Consider the following 9,706-nt stretch of genomic DNA (forward strand, 5'->3'; position numbering starts at 1 on the left):
CATTTTGAAACATAATCAACCCCTACAAGAATATATTCGAAACCAAAGGATGGTGGAAAAGGGCCCATAAAGTTAATACCCCAGACATCAGATATTTCTACAATTAAAATAGGATTGAGAGGCATCATATCTCTACGGGAGATGGTACCCATCCGTTGGCACCGTTCACAAGTTTGGCAAAAGTTATGGGCATCTTTGAAAAGAGTGGGCCAATAAAATCCACTCTGTAAAACTTTTGCTGCAGTTTTTCTACCCCCAAAATGTCTCCCACAAGCTTGTGAATGGCAGAATGAAAGAATACTTTGAAATTCGCATTCGGGGACACATCGACGGATTACTTGATCGGGACAATACTTGAATAGATCGGGATCATCCCAATAATAGAATTTCACTTGTGAAAAGAATCGGTTCTTGTCTTGAGTTGACCAATCATCAGGAATTCGTCCTATGGCCAGGTAATTTACTATGTTTGCAAACCATGGCGTTTTCATTCCTTGTACCCTAAATAATTGTTCATCTGGGAAAGCATCATGTAAAGGTGAGGTATTCTTAGAGGGCTCAAGAAGAATCCTAGATAAGTGGTCTGCTACGATATTTGCAGTTCCTTTCTTGTCACGAATTTCTAGGTCAAATTCTTGTAGTAAAAGAATTCATCGAATCAGACGGGGTTTGGTGTCCTTCTTTGCAAGAAGGTGTCGAAGGGCAGCATGATCAGTGAATACGGTAACCTTGGATCCTAAAAGGTAAGATCGAAACTTGTCTAGCGCAAATACTACAGCTAGTAACTCTTTCTCAGTGGTGGTGTAGTTCAATTGTGCATCTGAGAGTGCTTTACTAGCGTAATAGATGACATGAGGTACTTTATCTAGCCGTTGCCCTAAAACTGCCCCAATTGCATAGTCGGATGCGTCACACATTGATTCAAATGGAAGGGTCCAATTAGGAGGCCGTATGATAGGTGCAGTGGTCAATTTCGAGCGAAGATTTTCAAATGCTTCTTTGCATGCTACATCAAAGACAAAGGGAGTGTCCTTGGCAAGAAGATTGCACAAGGGTTTGGAAATCTTGCTGAAATCCTGAATGAAGCGACGGTAGAAACCAGCATGGCCAAGGAATGATCGGATTTGTTTCACAGTTTTGGGTGGAGGGAGATTGGAAATAAGATCGACTTTGGCTTTATCTACTTCAATGCCCCTCTTGGACACGACGTGTCCTAAAACTATGCCTTTTTGAACCATGAAATGGCTCTTTTCCCAACTTAATACTAGGTTGGTCTCCTTACATCTTTTCAAAACTAAGGTCAAATTGTTCAGACAATCATCAAAAGATAGGCCAAAAACTGAAAAATCATCAATGAACACTTCTAGAAAGTTTTCCACCATATCTGAAAAAATGGCCATCATGCATCGTTGAAAGGTTGCGGGTGCATTGCATAGTCCAAAAGGCATCCTCCTATATGCAAATGTCCCAAATGGGCAAGTAAAGGTGGTTTTCTCTTGATCGTCCGGGTAGACAGGTACTTGATTATATCCAGAATAACCATCTAAGAAACAGTAGAAACCTTGACCAGCCAACCGTTCCAAAATTTGATCTATGAAAGGTAGAGGGAAATGGTCCTTCCTAGTCATTGAATTAAGTTTTCTGTAGTCAATGCACACACGCCAACCCGTGGTTGTGCGTGTTTGTATCAATTCTCCTTCCGTATTTTCAACCACAGTGATACCTGATTTCTTGGGTACCACTTGTGTCGGACTCACCCACTTACTATCAGAAATTAGATAAATGATTCCGGCATCTAATAACTTCACCACTTCTTTCTTGACTACCTCCTTCATGTTAGGATTGAGTCTTCTTTGCATTTCTCGGGTGGGCTTTGCATCATCTTCGAGATGAATTCGATGCATACAAACGGAGGGGTCAACCCCTTTCAAATCGGCTACAGACCATCCTATGGCATGTTTATTCTCTTCTAGCACCCTTAAAAGTTTACCCTCCTGTTCAGTAGATAAGTTGGCTGCGATGATTACAGGAAGGGTATCTTCTGGTCCTAGAAAGGCATACTTAAGAGTTGTCGGAAGTGGCTTCAACTCGAGTTTAGGTGGAGAATCAATGGAAGGACAAAGTGGTGCGCTAGCAATGGGGGGAAGAGGTTCAGGTCGGATCTTCCAAGGAAGGGAACTCATGGGAGATTGATTGTCGAGTAAGATGTTGACTTCTTCTATGGCCTTGTCTAAGTCAAAGTTGTCAATGTCAAAATGGGCCAAGCATGCCTCTAGGGGGTCATCTGCTAAGATATAGAGAAGGGCTTCCTCTACAAGATCATCCATTTCATCAATTAGGCAACACCCGTCTTCTCTCACATGTTGGTCAGCGGCATGAAACACATTCAACTTAATTTTCATGTTCCCAAATGATATATCCATTGCCCCAGTTCTACAGTTGATACATGCATTGGCTGTAGCTAAAAAGGGACGACCAAGAATCATAGGGATTTGTTTTTTAAGGTTGGGCACATGTTCCATGTCAAGGACGATAAAATCTACTGGAAAATAGAATTTGTCTACCTTGATAAGAACATCTTCAATCATCCCCCTTGGCATCTTCACCGATCGATCAGCCAATTGTAAAGATACCGAGGTAGGTTTCAATTCACCCAACCCAAATTTTTCATAGACTGAATAGGGTAGAAGATTCACACTTGCCCCTAGATCTAAAAGTGCTCGTTCAATGAAGTTATCTCCTATGACACAGGAAATAGTGGGAGCGCCAGGATCTTTAAATTTTGGAGGGGTGTTGTGTTGGAGAATGGAACTTACCTGCTCAGTTAGGAGGACCTTTTTAGGCACATGTGTTCTAGATTTCCGCTTTTGGGTGCAAAGGTCTTTGAGAAATTTGGCATAGGAGGAAACTTGTTTGATAGCATCAAGGAGTGGGAGGTTGATTTTAACTTGTTTGAAGACCTCCATCATCTCTTCGAATGAAGTTCCCTTCTTGCCAAAGGGAGAGGGTGCATTAAGTGCTTCAGGAAATGGAGCCTTTGGAATGTGGGTTGTGGTAGATGGTGGACTAGCTGAAGAAGGTTTTGGGTTTTCATGTGATACATTCTTCTCTTCTTCTTTTCCTTCCTTATTATTACCCTCCCCAACCTTATTATCTATTATACGTCCACTCTTTAGGGTAGTCAAAGCATTGGCTTGCTCATGATTTAGTTGAGTTTCTTGAGCCACGTATTGTCCCCTAGGATTACTCATTGGTTGACTTGGAAGCTTACCTTCCTCTCACTTGTTTAATGCATTAGCTAGTTGACCTATTTGGAATTCTAGCTTAGCAATTGATTGCGTGTGAGAGTGCAATAGTTGTGTGTTTGCCTCCAAACCTTGAAGGACAGTCAACACCTTCTCCTCAAAGGCTGTATTTCTTTGGGTTGGAGGCGGAGGATGCTGAAATTGAGTGGAGGGACGGTAGAGATGGAAATTCTGAGGGTTTTGAAAATTTTGGGAGAAGGGTTGGGAGGTATTAGAAGCTTGCTGCCTCCAAAAAAAATTTGGATGATTCCGCCATCCCGGATTATAGGTATTGGAAAATGGATCATTACCCGGTCTGGGCTGTGTTTGGGCAGCATTGATGTGTTCTTGCACGAGTTCGGGATATTGGGGTGCTGAGGGGCACTCATGAATAGGATGCGATGGGCTAGAACAGATAGCACACACTTGTGCTTGGGAAGAGCTAACGACATGTCCTCCTATCATTAGTTGGTCAATCTTATGGGACAATGCATCTACCTTGCTAGACAGGTCCATAGAATGACTTATTTCACAAATGGCCCCTTTTCTTTGAAAATTCGGGGGTGCTTGACGAGAACATGAAGCATGGTGGAGGGAGTTTTCATTAAGATTTTCAAATAGTTGCCATGCTTCATGCTCATTTCGAAGCATGAAAGTCCCCCCGCATGCAGCATCGATCATCTGACGGTTTCGTTCAGTCAAACCGTCATAAAAACATTGCACTAGCTGCCACTTAGGTATTTGATGATGAGGGCATTTACGGATTAGGTCCCGAAATCTCTCCCAAGTTTCATGAAATTCTTCTCCCTCGGTTTGGGAGAAGCTTGTAATGGCACGTCTAAACTGGTTCGTTCTTCCTATAGAAAAGTATTTTTTAAGGAATTCTTGTTGCATTTGATCCCAAGAACGAATTGAGTTAGCTTCTAAAGAATTCAGCCATTGTTTGGCTCTATCTTTAAGGGAGAAGGGGAATAACCTAAGTTTTAGGGCATCATCAGTGAAGTTCTGAATCTTGACAGTGGTGCAAATCTCAAGAAATTCATCTAAATGTTTGTATGGGTCTTCGTTAGTGAGCCCATAAAAAGATGGGAGCATTTGGATCACACTAGACTTTATTTCATATTGTACAGCTGCTACCTCAGGTAATCGAATGCAAGATGGGAAAGTGTAAATAGTGGGAGTAAAGTACTCCCTCAGGAGTTTGGGTTGTTCTTCAGCCATCTTAAGAGGTGGGGATGATCCTAATGTTTTGATCTTAGCTCGAATGTTCCTAAGGGTTCGTTCTATTTCAGGGTCAAAAGGTAATAGGTTTCTTACTCTAGAATGACTACCTTGCATACACTAGTACTCGATCAATCAAGCATGCAATAAAAGAGAAAAGCATATCAATCCTAGTCTTTGTCCTAAAATCACTAGACAGCTCCTAACTGGTTTGAAGAGGGCACCTAAGCCTCCAATCCGGTCTAATGAACCGAGTTGACCAGGTAAGCTCCCAGATAAGTGGAAGGGTCACGATGCGTTCGCAAAGGTCCCACTTAAAACCCACTTGCCTCGAACAGATGAACTGTCTTTCTTATAGGGACAAAGCTTGCCTAGACATCAACTAAGCCACAGAGCGAAATTGGTGCAACTTTCGGTGATCTTCATCCTATTGAGCTCGAATGTCCCTAGGAGCCAACGTCTAATTAATTTTAATTAAAGTGACACTATGTGAGATTGAGTTCACTAAGTTGGGCAAGAGTCCAGTGATGAAATCCGGCTCTTACCTTGTTGGGGTGATTGCCCTTACTATGTGCGGATTAATTTGTGTATGTGTATCAAACATGCATTCACACTTTTGCCGAAATTAAAATCAAACAATCACCACAAAATTTCAAGCTAATACTTAATTTAAATAAGAAAGGTTTAGAGGTTACCAAAGCGAATTTCCCCAGCAGTTTAATTTTTTTTTTTTTTTGGCAAACCTCTACGGCATTCCTTTTCCAGCAGTTCTCTTTTTGATCATCCCAGATTTTTCTTTCGATTCTTGATCAAATAAGATCAAAAGAAAATTTTAAAAAAATAGTAAACGAGAAAAAAGAGATAAAAAACGTAACAATAATAGAAAATAAATTTTTTTATTTTATTTTAGACATACATATGTTTTTTTTAAAATTTTTTTTAAATTAATTAATAATATTTTTTTTTTAATGATAGGAAAAATAACTATGCTAGCAATCTCCGGCAACGGCGCCAAAAATTGATTGGTTCTTTCAATTTTAAAAGTAAACCACGCAATAGCACGTATCCTGTAGGATAGTGATTACGGGTGTCGGTCCACAGGGATTGGAGACAAGTTATTTTTCTTTAAAAATAAATCAAAAAGAAGGATTTGCTAACTTGATTTAACTAAATTAAACTATGAGTGCGAATTGGAATTGATCAGAGTAAATAGATCTAGGGTTTGGAATCCACCACATAGCATTGCATTAAGGACTGTGTTCTTAATTTTTGTCTTTCGGAGAGGCATGCAATTTGGCCACAAGTCTTTTAAAATAAAATCATAAAGAGTGTTAGGAAGATCCATCTTCGGTGTAGCATGAAGTGTCTACCTAAGTATGCTAATCTAGGATGCAGCACACTTCATCTTCCTAGGCATGAATCATCTTAGACTACTTTAGCAAACATGATTAGTAACTAGCATGCTCAAAGTTTAAATATCATAAAGGAATATTTCATTGAAAATAAGAATTTAAACAAGCTCCAAAATAATAATAAAAATAAGAACTACAATGCCCTGATACATTGCTAGGGCTTCATCCAGCCCTAGACTAGACGTTTAGCCGCACATGGCTTCCGGACGACCTCCCATCTTCAAATGAAAGCCTTCACCTCCCATTATTCCCAAACTATCACAAAATATTCTCTTTCCTCCCCTCTCTCTTTTTTTTTTTATTTCTTTCTCTCGGCTTTCTTCTTCTTCTTCTTCACCGAAACAGAGCCTCCCCCCTCTTCTTCCAACCGTGGCCTCCTTTTATATCTTCAAGAGCACCCCGTATCAAATCCCTCTTTCCCCTGTTTGGCGTCGGAATCAAAGGGGAAGGAGCTGGACGTGGTAGGTATGCCTTGCAGAGGCTGGCACGCAGAGGAGATCTCGGACACGGCTGGGCGCATTGGGTGCTGGGATCCCTGAAAATGGAAGGAGCTGTGATCGTATCCCGGAATGGCTGTGGCTGCAAATGGATTGGAAGAAGCTGGGTTGAATGCGGTTGAGATCCGTGGATGCTGGGAAGATTGCATCGCGGGAGGAGATCAAATCCGGGACGATTTGCTTCGGTGTGCTGGGAAGGAAAGAAGTCACTGGCTGGCTGCTTTGGGAAGAAGATCTCCCCTGTTTCAGTGCTGGGAAGGGGAATGGAAAGAGAGGATTTGGGAGATGATCTGTGAGCCCGGGATGGCTGGAAGTTGGGCGGAAGCGGGGGAGATTGCATCGCGGATGAGATTGGTCTTCCACTCGGTCACTGGCTAGATTGACTGATGGCGGAACACCCGGGGATGACGACGTTGCCACAGATGCTTGGATGCGGAAAATGCCCAGCTGGATGCATCGCGGGAGAAGTGGGAACGTGCGGAGGATCTGGCTATGGCTGCTGGGAAGGAAAGAAAGAGAGGATTTTGGTTGGGATGAAATCTTTGGGCGCTGGTTTGGAGCCGGCTGGGAATGGATTTGATCTTGAAACAGGGGATTTTTTTTTTTGGACGTGATCCAGAGGGAGTGATGTTGGATTTGTGAATCGGTTGGGAGGAAGTGGAAGGAATGGAGGATCGGGTTGGGTGATCTGCCGATTTTTGGGAAGAGAAATCCCCTGCTTCGGGCACTAGATTGGAGGGGAAGATCGTTCTTTTTCTTGCTCTATTTTGCTGGGAAAGTAGGTAGCCGTGAGGAGGCGGGGACGCGGGCCGATGCGGAAGGGATCACTCGGTATGTTCCAAAACAGGGAGGGGAAGAGAGTAAATATGATGTGGGAGATGAATACAGGAATGAGTAGGATATGTGATTTTTTTATTATTTATATTTCTTCTTCCTTTTTTTAGAAAAGTGGTTGGGTCCATTCGGGTAGGTTGGAAGGGCTTTGAATCTAAAATAAAGAAAGTTTGGACACGTGGAGAAAATGGGAGAGGCCTCTATTTTGCTAGGTTGGGAAGCTTGATGCACACGGAGAAATGGACAAAGGAATGAATAGCTTCATGCAGATGTGGGAGAAAGTAGTCCACACATGAAACAGATTGGGACTAGTTTGTGAATGGGGTGACTCGACCTGCACACACATTAGACTAAATCAATATAGAAAATTAAACCAAACTTGAATTACCTCTAATAATTTATTAAAATGAAATGAGAGGTGAAACACATTTTCTTCTGTTAATATTTAAAATATGTGCATAACAATAATAATAAGTGCTATGTAAAATAGATAAATTTGTACATTATTTAGCACTTATCACACCCCCAAACCTACATTTTGCTAGTCCTCGAGCAAAATAAAATTAGAAAAGAAGAAACTCTAACTCACTTTCGCAGGCATCGCGATTGCATTTACCATATGCAACAAGGCTTTAAACCCCTAGGTTTCCCTAGTGAACGAGTTATAGTCTCGTGAGAGTTTCCAGTGAAGATACCCGCAAACTTCAATATTAAAATAAATCATTTATTGTTATGATTATTTTTATTCTTTTATTATTATTATTATTATTTTTTATCGATTGATCTATGAAGTGAAAATCAAATTCCAAATGCATACTAGTAAAGAATTTCAAAAACTCTTTTTTTTAGTTTTATTAAAATCTAATTTAAGATACAAAAATGATAAGAATTTCAAAGCACACATGGTTTTATTTACTAAGTCAGCCCAAATCCTAGGTCAAGATGCAATTCAAGTTGAAGTCATTAAGTTTCCGTTAGGGAGTTGTAAGACTTATTTATACTGGAGTGCTCGGTGAAATCTGGACCGTACACAAGCTAAAGGTTCGGATCAACAAAATATTGCAAAGACTAGTAGTTTCCAAGGATTGGTCGAAAGGACCTGTTTACTGATTCAAAATCATTTTATCTGCAGAATTTCGAGAGTTGTGGATATTTACTTTAGTACCTCACGGGCTTTATCTGTAATATTCCAGTTTACTCGAATTTTTACAACGACAGCTTTCACACTATTGTCTTTTTCAAGGTCAATACAGAGTTTTTTTTTTGTTCCTTTTTATATATATATTGTGCACTTTTACTCTTGTGGTGATTTCTCCGTGTAACGAGCAATCAGTCGACAACTCTCACACCAGGTGGCATAAGGTGTCGGGCATCGAGACTCCCCTACGGACTTATGCTCGGAGTTCTCATCACAAACCCACTTGACTTTTGACAATAGGTAGCCCTTTTCGATGTTCCTGACTAAATCCATTATTATTGATGATTTTTTTTTTGGGGGGGATTAGATAAGTAGATTCATCAGGGTCCAAGGTTGCTACTATACTATCAATATAATGTCGAGCCTAGACCTTAGAAGTGTCGGCCAGTGTGTAGTGAAATTTCGAAGTATTAATTAGCTTACAACTCCCTAAGAGAGACTTAATGAAAAGAACTTAAATTTGTATTACTTCCGACTAGTCATTGGGCTTTTTAGATTTTATATACCTTGTGTGTTTAGCATTCTCGCATTAATGTATAGAAATGAGGTTTTTTTTAAAAAAAACAAAACTTTTTTTTAATTTTTTTTATTATTTTATAAAAAATGAAAATGAACACATTTTTTTAAAAGATTTTTTTTTTATTTTTTTATTTTTTTTGATAAAACTGACATTATGAAGTGCAAACGAATGCAAGAGATGCAAACAAAACAAAAAATGAAAAAAATACTTAAAAATACCCCCAAACCTAAACCTAACATTGTCCTCAATGTTAAAAAAATCTAAGAGAATTGGGTTGCCTCCCAACAAGCGCTAAGTTTATTGTCTTCAGCCAGACACGGTGTATCCTTAATTATTTTGATAAATGGGGTTCGTCAAATTAAGGGATTCGATCAATTGCCCATCGGTAACACAGTCCACATAAGGTTTTAACCTTTGACCATTGACTTTTAAAATATGTCCACCATTGAGGTGTTGGATCTCTACTGCACCATAAGGAAAAATCTTTTTCACTACGAATGGTCCATCCCACCTAGAGCGAAGTTTACCCGGGAAGAGTCGCAACTTTGAATTGAACAGCCAAACCTTTTGACCAGGTTCGAAGGACTTACGGTTAATATTTTTATCATGAAAAGCCTTAGTCCTTGCTTTATAAATTTTAGCATTTTCATAAGCCTCATTGCGCAATTCTTCAAGTTCACTTAGTTGGAGTTTTCGGTGAGGACCAGCTACTGCCATCTCTAAGTTAAACTTTTTGATAG

At 40.2% G+C, this 9,706-nt stretch overlaps 1 non-coding gene across 1 annotated transcript; it reads left to right on the plus strand.

The window, feature by feature from the left end:
* The first annotated feature begins 4,023 nt into the window (after positions 1 to 4,023).
* Positions 4,024 to 4,129, plus strand: LOC120109408 (small nucleolar RNA R71). Its single transcript, XR_005508282.2, has one exon. It is a non-coding gene; the product is annotated as a small nucleolar RNA R71 (small nucleolar RNA).
* The last annotated feature ends 5,577 nt before the right edge of the window (positions 4,130 to 9,706 follow it).

This window comes from Phoenix dactylifera, chromosome 1, assembly GCF_051530095.1.
Source record: "Phoenix dactylifera cultivar Ajwa chromosome 1, Ajwa_hap1_PhDact_Kaust_v1.1, whole genome shotgun sequence".
Lineage (NCBI taxonomy): Eukaryota > Viridiplantae > Streptophyta > Magnoliopsida > Arecales > Arecaceae > Phoenix > Phoenix dactylifera.